The 19,848-nt window shown below is 39.4% G+C and overlaps 1 protein-coding gene and 1 long non-coding RNA gene across 2 annotated transcripts in view; one reads left to right on the top strand and one right to left on the bottom strand.

The window, feature by feature from the left end:
* The window catches only part of LOC123749362 (protein O-mannosyl-transferase TMTC1-like), a 589,924-nt gene that overhangs the window by 453,465 nt on the left and 116,611 nt on the right, over positions 1-19,848 (bottom strand).
* On the top strand, positions 5,968-14,757 carry LOC138372031 (uncharacterized). Its single transcript, XR_011230641.1, has 3 exons — positions 5,968-6,067; positions 10,239-10,355; positions 14,450-14,757. It is a non-coding gene; the product is annotated as an uncharacterized lncRNA (long non-coding RNA).

Here is a 19,848-nt window from a genome sequence, read left to right as displayed (position 1 = left end):
CCCAAATATCACAGTAACAAGGTTATCGCGAATAACCGAATTCAATTACGGGTTCACCATAGCCCGTGCTACATGGACACTTCGTTCTGAGTAGCTAAATCTAAAACAACAACATGCTGTATATGATATTGTTTCCTCATACCTGATGTGGTACCGGTTGAAACCCCACCACCCGGTATTGGTATTAGCATCATATAGGCGCTAGTGTTCCACTGTGCCAGGATAGAGCCTGGTGTCAGCTGGTGCTGATTGGTGCAGCTTCCAGACCTGTTTGGTGATCATGTCCAGCTGATGAGAAGCTGGATAAAGTAATAGTGTGTGAGTTTAGTAGAATGTTTCATTTATTAATGTTATGTGGATTTATATTAATGCTCAGTAAACTGGAATATTTTTGCTAGCCTTTCACTCCCCCTAGAACAATTGATTGATATTGGCCAGGCTATGTTTTCCAGTGATGCTGAAGGTTACTCCCTCATTACATTAATATGAGGTTCTCGTCCGTGTCTCTTAACAGTGAAATGGGGGCACTGACGGGGATCTCATCATAACATGCAGTCTCCGTGGCGTAGTGGTAAGACGCTCGACTGGCGTTCCGCGAGCGCTTTGTCCTGGGTTCATATTCTTGCCGGGGAGGATTTACTGGGCGCAAATCCTTAACTATTGCGTCTGTTTAACTCAACAATAAAATGGGTACTTGGCTGTAAAACGATTCTTCTCGGGCGTCGTATTCCAGGGAACATAAGATTAAGGACTTGCCCGAAACACTACGCGTACTAGTGGCTGTACAAGACTGTAAGAACTCTTATATATACAAAAAACATATATTTATGTGGGGGGTCCTTGACCGGCACACCATAACACATGTCATTAAAGCACTCATCTTTGTTTTCCAATTTACTTCACCCTCCATCTCCTTCGGGAAGAACATGTTGATGCAGGTGGTATATGGTAAGGGCGCTGAAGTCAAGGGATTCGGAGACGAGTTGAGAAAATGGGAACTGGGTGTACTTTACGACTGTATGGGGGAACTTAAGGGTGAGGTTAAAGGGGGATAGGATCAGTTAGAGGGCAAGGAAAGAGTAGGAGAATTTGAGCTTGAAGGATGGAGGAGAGGTTTGAATGCATGTGGAAGAGATCTGAACGAGGGGTTGGAGATGGTTGGAAGGGGATGATTTATGCTGTTGTGTGTAAGGGGAAAGGAAGGGGGTCTGAGAGTGAGTGTGTGGGACGCGTCTGAATGGTCGAATGTGCTTGGGAGGTCCAAGTGTATGTGTTTGTGTGTGTGTGGGGGGGGGTTAGGTTGCTTTGAATGGGCTTGTATGTTTGGTGTTGTGACCGTGTGTCAGGGGACAGGGTTGTCATTAGGCACCTGTGTTTCGTATGCGTTCTCAGGTGTGACCGCAGTATTCGATCTGTACTTGTGTTGCCCTTGTCTCCTGGGGATCTGTACCTGTAATGATCTAATGATGTGATGATTTGTATCTCTAGCCAACACGTGAACAATGAGCCCTCCCTGCCGTGCGCACGTGACAGCACGTACAAAAGCCGTGCGCACAGGAGCACTGTACCTGCTACACTGCGCACGTGAGATACTCAGGTGTTTTTACAGTAAACGTTAATTACTCGATTATTTGAAAGACAAAAATTAAATGCTTCAGATTACTAATTTAGCTGTGTCTCCTCCATATTTCCGGAGCCTGGGTTTGTTAATTGTTTGTTTTGATGACTGACTCGCGTGTGTGGGGGGGGGGGGTAATTATTTGAATCTGAAAGGACGAAATTACCGGCAATGCTTTCCATATTAAATTACAGTGGAAGTTTGTGTGTTTGTTGATGACATGTAATTAACTGAGTTTGGGAACACAACCAGTGCAGTGTGGAGGGAGGGAAGAGGGGGGGGGGAGGGGGAGGGAGGGACAAGATTGGGGACAGTGAGAGGCGTTGAAAATGGCTGCCGAAAAGGAATAGGAAAAAAGAAAAGTATAGGGAGCTGGCAGAAAGGGAAAGGAGGTAGAGAATTGAAAAGGAAGAACAGAGAGGGGAATGAAGGCCATAAGAATTAGGAGGAAGAGGAAGGGGGGGGGGGGAACTAGACATTAAAGGATGGCAGAGTGGGAGTCGTCACATGGGTATAATCCCACCTATGGGTAGATCTCTGGCCTGCAGTCTGGACAATGGGCGTGGTCTTGGCCACCCTCAGCCATGGGGGAAGGCCAAGATGATGATAAATAAATGGATGAATTGTCCAACACAAACACCACATATAATGGCACGACAGAGAGCCAGGTGAGTGAGAGCCAGGTACAGGTTGTCTAGATGTCTCCTAGCGACAGGCGAGGTCTCTATTGTCTCCCCCCCCCCTCTATATCTTCACGACAACCTTCGAGAAATATGTCTACTTCCGAAATTGTGAATGAGGTTGTTGTCTATACTGCCTCGTCGACCGGTGTGTGTGTGTGTGTGTATGTGTACTCACCTATTTGTACTCACCTATTTGTGCTTGCAGGATCGAGCATTGACTCTTGGATCCCGCCTTTCCAGCCATCGGTTGTTTACAGCAATGACTCCTGTCCCCTTTTCCCTATCATACCAAACTTTAAAAGTATGAATAGAGTTTTCTTCTACAACCTGTTCCCCAAGTGCATTCCATTTTTCCACTACTCTAACGCTAAAAAAAAGCTTCCTAACATCTCTGTGATTCATCTGAGTTTCCAGTTTCCACCCATGTCCCCTCGTTCTGTTATTATTACGTGTGAACATTTCATCTGTTTCCATTTTGTCATTTCCCCTGAGTATTTTATATGTCCCTATCATATCTCCTCTCTCCCTTCTTTTCTCTAGTGTCGTAAGGTTCAGTTCCTTGAGACGCTCTTCATATCCCATCCCTCGTAACTCTGGGACAAGCCTCGTCACAAACCTCTGAACCTTCTCCAGTTTCCTAAAGTGTTTCTTCAGGTGGGGGCTCCATGATGGCGTAAAGCGTAAAAAGCAGTGTAAAGCGCCCTAAAAGCCTTCTCACTAAGGTTTCTGAATGAAGTTCTAATTTTCGCCAGGGTTGAGTACGCTGCTGTCGTTATCCTATTTATATGTGCCTCAGGAGTTAGATTAGGTGTCACATCCACTCCCAGATCTCTTTCTCGAATCGTTACAGGTAGGCAGTTCCCCTTCATTGTGTACTATCCCATTAGTCGCCTATCACCTAATCCCATTTCCATAACTTTACATTTACTGGTGTTGAACTCCAGTAGCCATTTCCCTGACCATCTCTGCAACCTGTTTCAGTCCTCTTGGAGGATCCTACAATCCTCATCTGTCACAACTCTACTCATTAATTTTGCGTCATCCGTAAACATTGACTTGTATGATTCCACTCCTGTAAACATATCATTTACGTAAATTAGAAAGAGGATTGGTCCCAGCAACGATCCTTGAGGTACTTCACTCGTTACTGTTTGCCAGTCCGACTTCTCGCCCCTTACCATTACCCTCTGGCTACTTCCTGTTAGGTAGTTCCTCACTCATGCTAGGGCCTTTCCGCTTACTCCTGCCTGCCTCTCAAGTTTGTATAGCAGTCTCATGTGTGTGTGTGTGTTTACTCACCTATTTGTACTCACCTATTTGTGCTTGCGGGGGTTGAGCGTTGGCTCTTTGGTCCCGCCTCTCAACTGTCAATTAACTGGCGTACAGGTTCCTGAGCCTACTGGGCTCTATCATATCTGCATTTGAAACTGTGTATGGAGTCAGCCTCCACCACATCACTGCCTAATGCATTCCATCCGTTAACTACTCTGACACTGACAAAGTTCTTTCTAACGTCCCTGTGGCTCATTTGGGTACTCAGTTTCCATCTGTGTCCCTTTGTTCGGGTACCACCAATGTTGAATAGTTTATCCTTGTTTAGCCGGTCGATTCCTCTGAGGGTTTTGTAGGTTGTGATCATGTTTTCTTTTACTCTTCTGTCTTCCAGTGTCGTAAGGTGCATTTCCTGCAGCCTTTCCTCGTAACTCATGCCACTTAGTTCTGGGACTAGTCTAATGGCATACCTTTGAACTTTTTCCAGCTTCGTCTTGTGCTTGACAAGGTACGAGCTCCATGCTGGGGCCGCATACTCCAGGATTGGTCTTACATATGTGGTGTACAAGATTCTGAATGATTCCTTACACAGGTTCCTGAACGCCGTTCTGATGTTAGCCAGCCTCGCATATGCCGCAGACGTTATTCTCTTTATGTGGGCTTCAGGAGACAGGTTTGGTGTGATATCAACTTTTAGATCTTTCTCTCTGTTCGTTTCATTAAGTACTTCATCTCTTATTCTGTATCCTGTGTCTGGCCAACCTGTCCTCTTAAAAAGAACGTCAACATTTGCCGTTTGACTCTACGGCTGTTTTTGGACGTTATTTTGTGTAAAACTACGTCTATTATCGCTTCCATGGACTATCTCTTGTTATACAATGAAATACCACACTCTTATTATTCTATAACTCACTGACTATGCTCTGATATTTGTTCTTCAAATAAAAATATATATATTTTTGCCTTAATTAGGCCATAATCCAGAAAATTCCAGCCTATCGATCTTTATATTTAGGAAAACATCTAATAAATTTGGAAATGAATTTTTCGTTCGCCGACAGTTGCCTGTTACTATTTAACCCTCTATGCTTTAATGTCGCTGGTCATTGTGACTTTCCCAGGATTTATATAGGTTTTGTAGTAGCATTTAGTCAGACTACAGTAATTTAACTAATGGGAAACCTCTATAGTTGTCGTAAATTAATAATAATCATTTATCAAATAATAAATTAGCAAACATATGCAACATTTTATGTTACGACTTTTTGGGTAGGCCGTTCTGTTTGTTTACAACCCAAATGGTTCAAAATACACAATACTTTTAATATATAAGTGACTAAGTATGCTCTAATATATGGTCCCCAATGAAAATTATCGTTTTTTTTTTTGTTAATTTGTCCATAATGAATAAGATTACTTACTGTTGATCTTTATATTGAGAAAAACATCTAAACAAATTGGTATTGTGTTTTCGTTCAGATAAAGTTTCCAGATACTATTTCCTAGTTATCAATTAATGTAGGTGGTTATTTTAATTCGCGGCTACCAGGGGCTTTCTCCCATTATACAATATAAATGTACTCACTAACTATTCTCTGGTATCTGTTCTTCAAGTAAAATTACCTATTTTTTGTTTAATTAGTCCATAATTCATAAAATTCCTTCAGGTCGATCTTTATATATAGAAAAACATCTAATCAATTTGGAATTTAATTTTTCGTTCACCTACAGTTACCTGCTATTATTTCATTGTTATATTTTATGTCGCTGGTCATTACAATTTTCCAAGAATTTAAACAGCTAATCAGCAAGTAGCATCTTGTTAGAGTACAGGAATTTACCTATGGAGAACCTCGATAGCTGCCGAATATTATTAATGATTATATATGTAATTTAAAATAATGAATTATATACCATTTCTTATGTTACGTCTTTGGCGGGTAGGCGGTTCTGCGGGTTTACAACCGAATTGTTTAAAAATCACACTATTTTAAATGTATGAGTCACTAGTATGCTCTGATATATGTTCTGCAATGAAAATAAAGATTGTTTTGTTGTTAATTACTCCATAAATGTGTAATGTGTTAATTCAGTCTAAAATCTTTTTGCAACGTTTATATGCGATATACGTAGCTGGAAACTACCTAATATTTAAAAATAATAGTTACAACATTCTATTAATGTATAATGTTTAAATAAATATCACACAAAGTCTGTATATCTGTTTTTAGATGTCTTATAAATCTTCTTTTAAAATAGTATTAATGATTTTTATGAATCTTGAGTAAAAATTATGTTAATTATTATTAATCTAATTGTTATTATTTTAAGTAAAAGAATTGCAAGTATTCGCATAACCACGAGATCTCTGTTTGTGTATGAATGCACGGATTTGTTTTTGTTATGAGAGGGACGCCTTAGAAAGCATGGTGTAGGCCACCTGTGGCTCGCATCCGATCCCACGATCGTCGTCGCCCCTAAATCAACACAACAGGTATTTAGTATTTACGATTATAATAAGTAATATTTCTTTTATAATAATATTGCAGCAGGTTAGGGGCTTGGCATTTACACTCTTAGGTCAGCAAACTAGCTAGAAGGTTAGACCATTAGACTCCACTGGTCAATCGGGGCCCTGCATGACTCAGCTTATCCTAACCTAGCCCAGCTTAAACCATCTTAGCATAGTTCATTCTAGCTGTGCATAGTGCTTGCACAGCCTTGCTTATCCTAGTTTACCTCTTCCTAGCCTACCGTAGCCAAGCCTATCCCAATATACCCTTACCTAGTCTTGCCGAGCCTAACCCTGCCTTGCTTTTAAACATGACCAGTCCTTCCTACCCTAGCCAAGCCCTGACCAGCTTAGCCAAGCCAATCCCTGCCTAGATTTAGCATAGCCTTGCCTTTTTATTAATATATAGAGGGTACCGCCTCTGGTTGAGTTTGTAGGAACCCTCCGCTTATAGGGCTGAGGGTTCCATATATATATGTCGTACCTAGTAGCCAGAACGCACTTCTCAGCCAACTATGCAAGGCCCTATTTGCGTAATAAGCCAAGTTTCCATGAATTAATTGTTTTTCGACTACCTAACCTACCTAACCTAACCTAACCTAACTTTTTCGGCTACCTAACCTAACCTAACCTATAAAGATAGGTTAGGGTAGGTTAGGTGGGGTTGGATAGGTTCGGTCATATATCTACGTTAATTTTAACTCTAATAAAAAAAAATTGACCTCATACATAATGAAATGGGTACCTTTATCATTTCGTAAGAAAAAAATTTGAGAAAATATATTAATTCATGAAAACTTGGCTTATTAGGCAAATCGGGCCTTGCATAGTAGCCTGAGAAGTGCGTTCTGGCTACTAGGTACGACATATATATATATATATATATATATATATATATATATATATATATATATATATATATATATATATATATGTCGTACCTAGTAGCCAGAACGCACTTCTCAGCCTACTATGCAAGGCCCGATTTGCCTAATAAGCCAAGTTTTCCTGAATTAATATATTTTCTCTAATTTTTTTCTTATGAAATGATAATGCTACCAATTTCATTATGTATGAGGTCAATTTTATTTTATTGTAGTTAAAATTAACGTAGATATATGACCGAACCTAACCAACCCTACCTAACCTAACCTTACCTATCTTTATAGGTTAGGTTGGGTTAGGTAACCGAAAAAGGTAGGTTAGGTTAGGTTAGGTAGGTTAGGTCGTCGAAAAAACATTAATTCATGAAAACTTGGCTTATTAGGCAAATTGGGCCTTGCATAGTAGGCAGAGAAGTGCGTTCTGGCTATTAGGTACGACATATATATATTAATAAAAATAATGTGTGTGTAAACATGCCACGTGTGTGTAAATCACAAAAATTAACACTTGATGAAAAATGTGACAGTGTCAGACCACGGAGGAAGAATAGAAACAGGAATTTCCTTAAGTACTTTCATATATTAAAACATCTTCAGAAGGAATAATTTTTTATATAAATTAAATTAAAAAAAAAATCATTCCTCCATCGTCTGACACTCATATATATATATATATATATATATATATATATATATATATATATATATATATATATATATATATATATATATATATATATATATATATATATAATGTGTGTGTGTGTGTGTACTCACCTAGTTGTGCTTGCGGTGGTTGAGCTCTGGCTCTTTGTCCCGTATGTATGTATTCATATATATATATATATATATATATATATATATATATATATATATATATATATATATATATATATATATATATATATATATATATAGTACATATAGGTACGACATATGTCGTACCTAGTAGCCAGAACGCACTTCTCAGCCTACTATGCAAGGCCCGATTTGCCTAATAAGCCAAGTTCTTCTGAATTAATATATTTTCTGTAATTTTTTTCTTATGAAATGATAAAGCTACCCATTTCATTATGTATGAGGTCAATTTTTTTTATTGGAGTTAAAATTAACGTAGATATATGACCGAACCTAACCAACCCTACCTAACCTAACCTAACCTATCTTTATAGGCTAGGTTAGGTTAGGTACCCGAAAAAGTTATGTTAGGTTAGGTTAGGTAGGTTAGGTAGTCGAAAAACAATTAATTCATGAAAACTTGCCTTATTAGGCAAATCGGGCCTTGCATAGTAGGCTGAAAAGTGCGTTCTGGCTACTAGGTACGACATATATATATATATATATATATATATATATATATATATCTATATATATATATATATATATATATATATATATATATATATATATATATATATATATATATATATATATATATATATATATATATATATATATGCGAACAAGCCTGAATGGTCCCCAGGACAATATGCAACTGAAAACTCACACCCCAGAAGTGACTCGAACCCATACTGCCAGGAGCAACGCAACTGGTATGTACAGGGACGCCTTAATCCGCTTCACCATCACGACCAGACATAAGGAAGTGATAGCCGAGGCTATTTGACCCACTTCCCCGCTGGCACTCGGATGGTAATCTTGGGCATAGCATTTTATCAAATCACCTCATTTTTGGGGCAACACGTGAGGAACACAAATGCGAACACGCCTGAATGGTCCCCAGGACAATATGCAACTGAAAACTCACACCCCAGAAGTGACTCGAACCCAATACTGCCTGGAGCAACGCAACTGGTATGTACAGGGACGCCTTAATCCGCTTGACCATCACGACCAGACATAAGGAAGTGATAGCCGAGGCTATTTGACCCACTTCCCCGCTGGCACTCGGATGGTAATCTTGGGCATAGCATATGGGTTCGAGTCACTTCTGGGGTGTGAGTTTTCAGTTTAAATATATATATATATATATATATATATATATATATATATATATATATATATATATATATATATATAAACTGAAAACTCACTCCCCAGAAGTGACTCGAACCCATACTCCCAGGAGCCACGCAACTGGTATGTACAAGACGCCTTAATCCACTTGACCATCACGACCGGACATAATGAGGTGATAGCCGAGGCTATTTGAACCACCCCACCGCCGGCACTCGGATAGTAATCTTGGGCATAGCATTTTACCAAATCACCTCATTCTTTGGGGCACACGTGAGGAACACAAATGCGAACAATTTGTGTTCGCATTTGTGTTCCTCACGTGTGCCCCAAAGAATGAGGTGATTTGGTAAAATGCTATGCCCAAGATTACTATCCGAGTGCCGGCGGTGGGGTGGTTCAAATAGCCTCGGCTATCACCTCATTATGTCCGGTCGTGATGGTCAAGTGGATTAAGGCGTCTTGTACATACCAGTTGCGTGGCTCCTGGGAGTATGGGTTCGAGTCACTTCTGGGGTGTGAGTTTTCAGTTGCATATTGTCCTGGGGACCATTCAGGCTTGTTCGCATATATATATATAGATATAATATTAATATTATATATCCTGCCTGAAATGCTGCGTGTACTAGTGGCTTTGCAAGATTTTGTGGTTATTCTCTATATCTGGTTCACCTAACAGTAAATAAGTACCTGGGAGTTAGACAGCTGCTATGGGCTGCTTCCTAGGGATGTGTGTGTGTGTTTGTATTCATGTTGAATTTTACAAAGTAGGAAGAGATGTTTGTAAAAAAAAAAAAATCAAATATTTTTGAAAGTATAAGTAGATTTGATATTTTTCTTTAATTGTTTATGTCTGCTGTCTCGCCTCCTTTATAAAATGGCATCATTCTTGCTTTTTTAAGGATATCAGGAAAAGTAAGGCACTCCAGAGATTTGTTGACTCCTTCCTAGTGTTGCCTAGCCCAGCCCAGCCCAGCCTAGACAAGGCAGGCTGGGCATCATAGCCTCACGCAGCTTAGCCCCCACCTACATGTAGCATCCCAGTCCATCCTAAGTGATCATTACCTTACTGGCTGTGTTTTCTCTTCAGCCCTGAATGTAATGTGGTGGAACATAAGCAGATACATATCAGGACTTAGAGAATCTGTACTTCATACATTTCTTAATAATGTCTCACAAATATTTAAATAATTAAAAAAAAATTGTATAATAACTTCATATTATTCTTGCAATTTATTTTTGCATTTTTTTTATACAAAATTTACATTTTAAAAGATTACCTCTATTTTTAGATTGATGACTTGAAGACTACAGTGCCATCCACAGCAAATCATGGTCTTAAAATATCTCCTAGCAATGACGAGACCAATTTTCACAGAGATCAAATTTTTGCTAAGCAGTAGTCACAGGTAAATATATATTATATATATAATATTATATATATAAAATTAACTACTTCATTGCTCAAAGCACCTTTAGACATTCTGAGAGTTGTGCTATTTTATTAATTAATTAATTAGGCTATATTTTAATGTTTTGTAATGTTTTCATTACTTTTTTTGTTTTGAAATATAAATTGTTGAGTTTTGAAACATTTTGACATTAACTATACCTGAATATTTATAAACAAAAAATTACCAGAACTATGTCCTTGACAATTGCACTAAGAAGTCTTTGCCAAAATCAGGTGCTCAGTGCAGTAGATAAAAACATAAAAGTTGTACCACCTCTGGTGCAAGATTAGGGACCCAAAGCCTCAGAGAAGAAAATAGAGAGTACTCAGAGAAGGCCTTGAATAATAGGCAGGCTGTTTGTGTGTGTTTCGACGGTAAGCTTGCTGACACCAAATGTAGTTACCTAAGTGTAGTTACAGGATTAGAGCTACGCTCGTGGTGTCCCGTCTACCCAGCACTCTTTGTCACATAATGCTTTGAAACTACTGACGGTCTTGGCCGCCACCACCTTCTCACTTAACTTGTTCCAACCGTGTACCACTCTGTATGGGAAAGGAAATTTTTTTATATTTCTTTGGCATCTTTGTTTAGTTAGTTTAAATCTATGACCTTTTGTTCTTGAAGTTCCAGGTCTCGGGAAATCTTCCCTATCGATTTTATCAATTCCTGTTACTATTTTGTACATAGTGATTTTATCACCTCTTTTTGTTGTCTTCTAGTTTTGGCATATATAATGCCTGTGACCTCTCCACATAGCTCTTGCCCTTTAGTTCTGGGAGCCACTTAGTAGCATGTCTTTGCACCTTTTCCAGTTTGTTGATGTGCTTCTTAAGATATGGGCACCACACAACCGCTGCATATTCTAGCCTTGGCCGAACAAAACTCGTGAACAATTTCTTTAGTATTTCGCCATCCATGTATTTAAACAAAATTCTGAAGTTAGAAAGCGTGGCATAGGCTCCTCACACAACGTTCTTTATGTGGGCCTCAAGTGATAGTTTTCTATCTAGAATCAACCCTAGACCTCTTTCTTTTATCAGAATTATATAAAGATTTCTCACATAATTTGTAGGTTGTGTGGGATCTATGTTCTATTCCACATTCCATAACATGGCATTTATTCACATTAAATTTCATTTGCCAAGTGGTGCTCCATATACTTATTTTGTCCAGGTCTTCTTGCAGGGCATGACAATCATCTAAATTTCTTATCCATCCCATTATCTTAGCATCATCAGCAAACATGTTTATATAATTCTGTATTCCAACTGGTAGATCATTTATGTAGACAATGAACATTTCTGGTGCATGTACTGTGGTACTCCACTTGTGACACTTCTCCAGTCCGATTGCCTCTGATTACTGCCCTCATTTTTCTATCAGTCAGAAAATTTTTCATCCATGTTAGAAGCTTACCTGTCACCCATCCAAAATTTTCTAGTTTCCAGAACAACCTCTTATGTGGAACTCTGTCGAAAGCCTTTTTTATGTCTAGATAGATGCAGTCAACCCAACTACCTTTTTCCTTTAAAATCTCTGTGGCTCAATCATAGAAACTGAGTAAATTCGATACACAGGATCTTCCAGATCGAAAACAATACTGTCTGTGTGATATTATATAATTTCTCTCCAGGTGTTCTACCCATTTAGTTTTTATTATTTTTTTTTTTTTCAATCCTTTCACTGTTACACTTGTCAATGATTCAGGTCTATAACTGAGAGGGGTAGGGTCTTCCCTGTTGCCACTTTTGTAGATTGGAACTATGTTAGCCTTTTTCCACATGTTTGCTATGACTCCTATACACAGGGATGCTTGAAAGATCAGGTGAAGTGGAAGGCTGAGCTCAGATGCACATTCTCTCAGAACCCATGGTGATACTCCATCTGGACCAACTGCTTTGTTCTTACTTAGCTACTTTAGCATATTTTCCACTTCATCTCTAGACACCTCTATACGCTCTATGATGTTCTCAGAAATTCTTATTGTGTCTGGTTCTCTTAAGATTTCATTTTGTATAAACACACTTTGGAACTTTTGGTTTAATGTTTCACACATTGCTTCTGTGAATCTGTTTCCTATTTTCAACCTCTGGATATTATCCTTTACCTGCAATTTGTTGTTTATGAATTTGTAGAATAGGCCCAGTTCTGTTTTACATTTATCCATTATCCCTTTTTAAAAATTTCTTTCTGCCTCTTCCCTTACTGCTGTATAGTTGTTTCTCGCATCTTTGTATCGCTGGTATGATTGGGGGTTTGGCTTCTTTCTATTTTGATACCTGCTTGATGGGGTTCTGCTCTTCTACTCCCCAAGCCCGGCCCGAGGCCAGGCTCGACTTGTGAGAGTTTGGTCCACCAGGCTGTTGCTTGGAGCGGCCCGCAGGGCCACATACCCACAACATCCCGGCTGATCCGGAACTTCTCTTAGAAAACAGTCCAGTTTTCTCCTGAAGATGTCCACGGTTGTTCCGGCAGGAACAACCGTGCAACCGTGCTCTGAAGGGGAAAGTGAATACTGAGCAGTACTCGAGACGGGACAACATAAGTGACTTGAAGAGTACAACCATTGTGATGGGATCCCTGGATTTGAAAGTTCTCGTAATCCATCCGATCATTTTTCTGGCTGACGCAATATTTGCTTGGTTATGCTCCCTAAACATTAGATCGTCGGACATCATTATTCCCAAATCCTTGACATGCTGTTTTTCTACTATGGGAAGATTTGATTGTGTTTTGTACCCTGTATTATGTTTCAGATCCTCATTTTTGCCATACCTGAAATTTATCACTGTTAAACATGTTATTTTCTGCTGCCCAATCGAAAACTTTGTTGACATCTGCTTGTAGTTTTTCAATGTCTTTCATTCCATTTTTGTGTCTTTTGGTCTGTGGCCCTCTCTCAATTTCTGTTGAACCAATCCTGTTTTCTGGCCCTGCATCTCTGTTTTGGTATGAATGTTTGTGTGACTTCATTGTATATTTTGCAAAATTTGGCATACATTTAATTTACTTCCCTGTCTAGCAACAAGTCTGCCTAATTACTTATTAAAAAAAATTTGAAGTTCCCCATAGTGACCTCTCTCTCTTGAAATCAAGTTTATCAACTGTTTCAATGTCCCCATTTTCTGTGTGTGTGTGTTTGGAGGCTAAGCTTGCTTATACCGTGTGTGTGTGTGTTTGGAAGCTAAGCTTGCTGATACCATGTGTGTGTGTGTGTGTGTTTGGAGGCTAAGCTTGCTGATACCATGTGTGTGTGTGTGTTTGGAGGCTAAGTATGCTGATACCATGTGTGTGTGTGTGTGTTTGGAGGCTAAGCTTGCTGATACCATGTGTGTGTGTGTGTTTGGAGGCTAAGCTTGCTGATACGATTTGTGTGTGTGTGTGTTTGGAGGCTAAGCTTGCTGATACCATGTGTGTGTGTGTGTGTTTGGAGGCTAAGCTTGCTGATACCATGTGTGTGTGTGTGTTTGGAGGCTAAGCTTGCTGATACCATGTGTGTGTGTGTGTTTGGAGGCTAAGCTTGCTGATACCGTTTGTGTGTGTGTGTGTGTGTTTAGAGGCTAAGCTTGCTGATACCATGTGTGTATTTGGAGGCTAAGCTTGCTGATACCATGTGTGTGTGTGTTTGGAGGCTAAGCTTGCTGATACCATGTGTGTGTGTGTGTTTGGAGGCTAAGTTTGCTGATGCCATGTGTGTGTGTGTGTTTGGAGGCTAAGTTTGCTAACACCGTGTGTGTACTCACCTGTTTAAATAATAATAGGGGTGTGTACCACCTCTGGTGCAATTGTAGGGACCCACAGCCTTGAAGAAAATAGAGTATTCAGAGAAGACCTTGTGGATTCTCACTAAACACTAATCTTTTCTTCTCCTATCACCCCTCTTATTTTGTTTTATGCTGTATTCTATTATATATCATATAAATACATAGCCAAATGGCAATATTTATTATGTCTATACAAAAAGAAGACATCCACTTTATTTTTTTTCTCTCCTTTGTTTCTATGTGGATTTTGTTGTGACTAATGATTCTCCTCCTTCCCATCAACAGGTCTTCCTCACTGGGCTTGCTCGGCTTTTGTGTTACTGTGAGGGTGCCATCATCGTTTACCCTTCAAGACTGACTCATGCTGGCATTGCATTTGTGGACTTCCCTTCACAGTAAACAGTCCTTCTCCATATGGTGATTGTCCAGGGCAAGCAGGGTGTGACTGCCATCTTGGAGAAGCAGGGTCTTTTAATATGAAGAATCTTCCGTCTTCTCTACTTACGCCAGCTTGTGCCGGCCTTGCATTCTTGTTACTTCATGGCCCTTGGGCCTTTTTTATTTATTTTACATAATAAATTTTTTGATTAATACCCGTGTTTCACAAGAGATCCTTAACATTTTAAGCACCAATTGTATTGACTAATGTACGTCTTGTAACCTTTAAGACATAAATAGACAAGACATAGATAAATGAGTGAATAATACTGAGTGACTAGGTTAGGGCGAGGAACATAGTACAGTGTCTGGCTTTGGAAGAATGCCTACTGTTTTAGAAACCTTATTGCCATGATCATAATCGTATGGGTTAAAAAGCATTTGTTGTCACTCCTACACTGTGGCTTGTTGAGCTTGAAACCTTTGCTCCTTGTTCGTGTTACATCTGACCTTTTGAGGAAATTGTATGAATCAATATCCTCCAAATTGTTCAGTATTTTAAAGGTTTCGCTCTATTACTCTCTCATTTGCATATATCTAAGCATATAGATTAGATATAGATTTAGATTAGATTTTTTAGTCAGGTAAAGGTACATACATTGCAGATGAGTTACAAAGGGAAAGACAATGACTAGAGTTCACTAGCTCTATTGGAAGAGAAACGTCTGCAAGACAAGTGTGGGCAAAAATTAAGGTAGCTAAGGGGAGCAGAGCCCGGCCTGCGGCTCACAACGACCCCCAGGGTAAGGCTGAAGAACTAATACACAAGTGGAGTGATGCAGCATCCTCCTCCTCCTCCCTCCCTGCAGAAGTAAGCAGGGAACAGCTCCTCCGACATAATGACAGAAGGATTAGGATAACAAGAGCACAATCTAGTGATGACGAGTATGGGGAACCAATTACAGCCAAGGAAGTAAAGGGGGCTATGAAAAGGGTAAAAGTACAGCACCTGGTGAAGATGGCGTCACCTACGACATACTCAATGCACTGTGTGAAGTGTCTGGCAATCCACTACTCCACCTGTTTAACAAGTCATTCCTATGTGGAGTGTTGCCCACACAATGGAAACATGCAATAATGGTCCCAATACCGAAACCCAATGACCCTGGCAATTATAGACCTATCAGTCTCATGTAATGCACTTGGAAGATGCTTGAAAGGATCATCCTAAACCGACTATTGCACAAAATAGGCCGGTTAGGGGAAGGGTCAATGGATTTGTTAAAGGACGGAGGACAGCAAACTATAGTTAATTACCTTGCTAATGATACAGCTAAGTACTCCCAATAAACTCGCACCTCGGGGCAAAATTTTAAAATTTAAAATACAATACCTAAAGCCACTAATACGCATAGCGTTTCGGGCAAGTATATACGAAGTAAAACCCAAACAAAGAACTGACTCCGTAGGACCCATAAAAGATGAGACTAACAATTTTAAGTTGTATCATAAAAGGGCGGCAAACACTCTCAATGAATACCTAACATCAGTGTTCACACTAGAAAGCTTGAATGACAGCCCATCACCAACACAAATGTTTGTCGGAGGTAAGGAGAATGAATTAAGAGAAATACCAATTACACGCGACACAATCAGGAAGAGCATTGACAAACTAAAAGACTCAGAAGCCCAAAGTGTAAATGGATTTAAGTCCCAAGTCGTAAAGGAACTGGCAAATTAATTGGGTGGTTGTAGGTAGGAGTTGCCTCGTATGGGCCGGTGGGCCTTCTGCAGTTGCCTTTGTTCTTGTGTTCTTATGTTGAGTAGCAACATTTGCAAATTTGCAGATGATACAAAAATAGGTAGGGAAATTAACACGGAAGAAGACTCACTATCACTTCAAGTTGATCTAAATAGGGTTTTGAAATGGTCAAAAGATTGACAGATGCAGTTTAATGCTGATAAATGTAAAGTTTTGAGACTAGGTAATGATGATAGTTACAAGATACGAGCTAGATGGTGTTGAGATTGCGAAGTCGGATTGTGAAAGGGATCTGGGAGTTATGATTAGTAAGAATTTAAAACAAAAGGATCAATGCATGAATGCTCGTAATAAGGCAAATAGGACACTGGGATTTATTAATCGAAGTGTTAGTAACAAGACACCTGGTGTGGTTCTTCAGCTATATCTTGCTCTGGTTAGGCCCCATTTACATTATGCAGTTCAGTTTTGGTCGCCATATTATAGAATGAATATAAATTCACTTGAACGTGTCTAGAGTAGGGTGACTAAGTTAATTCACCAAAATAGAAATCTTTTATATGAAGAAAGATTAACAAAGCTTAAATTGCATTCACTGGAAAAGCGAAGAGTTAGGGGTGATATGATAGAGGTTTACAAGTGGATGAATGGACATAACAAAGGGGATATTAGTAGGGTATTAAAAGTATCAACACATGACAGAACACAAAACAATGGGTATAAATTGGATAAGTTTAGATTTAGGAAAGACTTGGGTAAATACTGGTTTGGCAACAGGGTTGTTGATTTGTGGAACCAATTACCGCGTAACGTGGTGGAGGTGGGGTCCCTCGATTGTTTCAAGCGTGGGTTGGACATGTATATGAGTGGGTTTGGGTGGTTATAGATAGGAGCTGCCTCGTATGGGCCAATAGGCCTTCTGCAGTTACCTTTATTCTTATGCTCTTAATTCACTATGCTTGCCAGTGAAACTCCTTTTCAGAAAATCGCTGGACCATGTAATAGTTCCCCTAGTAATAGTTGAAGGTGATGTAGTGATCGAGTAATCCTTATACTCCATTATCTCATCATCATAATGGCATAACTAATTACACAAGCATTAATCCTATCCCTATTTACAGGTAACGGTTTTCCACCCTTCTATATCTTACTGTGAGGTGTCGTCACCGTACATAAGCAAGCGACTTGAGAATAGCACATTACGGGCTATTCATGCCCGTGCCACCTCTTGGGTGGCTTAATCTTTATAAATAAATCAGAATAGCACACACCACACGGGAGACATCTCCCGTCACGCAGGGTGCAGTCGCACCTCCACAGATCTCCAGTATCAGCTCTTGATATTGGTAATGGCTCAAAAGGGCCACCACTTACGGGCTATTCATGCCCGTGTCACGTCTTGGGTGGCTTAATCTTCATCAATCAATCGAATAGCACACAGTACAATCTCCAGTCAAGAATGTAGCACTCGGCGTGTACAGTTCTAATCGACCCAAGACGCTACAGCCTCGACACAGAGCAGACAGCAGACTACGACCGTTGTTCAGGTCCATGTAAACTACATCTACCCGAAGTCCTTCGTCTGAATAGCCAGTTACCAGTTACAGGAGATACTTTTTCACCCACAGAGTTATTAACTCATGGAACCGCCTACCCACCGAAGCGGTACGTGGCAAAACGATGCTGATTTTCAAAATATACCTGGAAAAGATCATTCCTCCCTACACCTGGGGGGTACCTTCGTTAAAGTAAAAAGGTATACAGAAATAACAAAGAAAATAGATATGAATTCTATTACCTTCGATGTTAGTAGTAGTTGTGCAAGTGAGGAGAAAGAAAAAATGTTACGGAGTTCATGGATGAAAGTAGATTGATAATATTATCTTGGAACGTTAATGGATTAAAAACTAGAGCGGTGGATGTACACTATTATACTCTTAGAGAGAATATTAACATAGCAGCACTCCAGGAAACTGGGGATAGGGATGGTAACAATCTGAACATGAAGATGAACATGTTGAACATGAAGATGTTCAACTGCTGGGCGAGCCCTCTCCTACTCATCTGATGGGAGGGAGATTAGATTATGCTTGTTTGATAAATGCTGAGGGCATAGAGGAGAATTGTCTTACTGTGGATGAAATGCTAAGAGATTTTGCATTACAAATACAGCTTAAACTAGATAAAAAGCATGCCTGCCTTCAGAGGAAAAGCTTAAAGTTTAATAAGGGAGAATTAAAGGGTCTTGTTGGTCATATTAAGTCTTGGTATGATACTTATAAGCCAGTTTCGGCAGAAGCATTCTATTAAGATTTAATTAAGGAGGTAGATGTATTTAATGCAACATTGAACCGGAAAACATCTGGTATAGAAAAGCATCCCCCCATAAAAGTGTGCGGAGAAGAGAAAGGAAATTTGGAGCAAGTATTGGCAGGAGTTTGCAGAGAAAGAACTAAGAAAGGATTTTATACTTACAGCAGGTAACAGTGGTGATGTCACTTGCACAGGTATTACCAGAGAAGAACTAATAACGGCGATTAAAGTTGGGAAATCTACCGCCCCCTGGGGAGGATGGAGTAACTTATGAAATACTTAATGAACTTGCCATTATGACGAAAAGGCCGCTGTTAGACCTCTTTAATATTAGTTATAAAGAGGGCAGAATTCCCAGTAAATGAAAAAGAACTATGATCATCCTTATCCCTAAAGCCAATGGAGAGTACAGACCTGTGTCTTTAACCTCGTGTTTTTGTAAAATGATGGAGAGGATCATTTTAAATAAACTTTTGTATATAATAGGTGATCAGCTGTCTAATAATTTTTCGGGTTCCTCAGAGGAAAAAGTACCTCTGACTGTATTATTAAATGTCTAGCTAATGGTAATGATTATTATAGAATTTTTATTGATTTATAAGGAGCTTTTGATAAAGCCAACAAAGAGGTTATTTTATATGAATTAGCTGGTCTTGGTGTTGAAGGGAGATTATTGCGCTGGATAGGGGATTATCTTCAGGAAAGGAAGGCTCAGGTGTGGTATCAAGGTTGTATGGTTCAAGGTTCAAGGTATCAAGGTCAAGAACTCTGCACACCTCAGGGAGGAGTGTTGAGTCTCACCCTGTTTTATGTACTAATGAATAAGATAGCATCTGAGAAATACTCAAATTGGGTAACTCCAATCATATATGCTGATGATATTTTGTTTCAGGGCAAAGATATTTCAAAGATTCAAACAGTGTTGGACAATTTCGGAAACCAGTGTCACCACATGGGACTAGTGGTTAATGAAGACAAAACTAAAGTTTGAATGTAGAAGTCGGAGGCCCATTATATTGGAAATAAACGGTAAAAATATAGAGAGTTAATATATATAAATATTTAGGCATATATGTTGGATATACCCATGAGAGTTTGGAAACTGAGATGAACAGACTGTTGAGTCAATGTCGGAAGAGATTACAACCTCTGAAGGCCTTGGCATGCTGTGGAAAGGAGTGGGAGTCCAAGTGCTACGAATGATGTACTTGAGTACTGTAAGATTTCTTAT

Source organism: Procambarus clarkii, chromosome 4 (genome assembly GCF_040958095.1).
Source record: "Procambarus clarkii isolate CNS0578487 chromosome 4, FALCON_Pclarkii_2.0, whole genome shotgun sequence".
In the NCBI taxonomy this organism is placed as follows: domain Eukaryota; kingdom Metazoa; phylum Arthropoda; class Malacostraca; order Decapoda; family Cambaridae; genus Procambarus; species Procambarus clarkii.
Note: the sequence above shows the minus strand (reverse complement) of the source record. Positions and strands in the feature narration are given on the sequence as shown.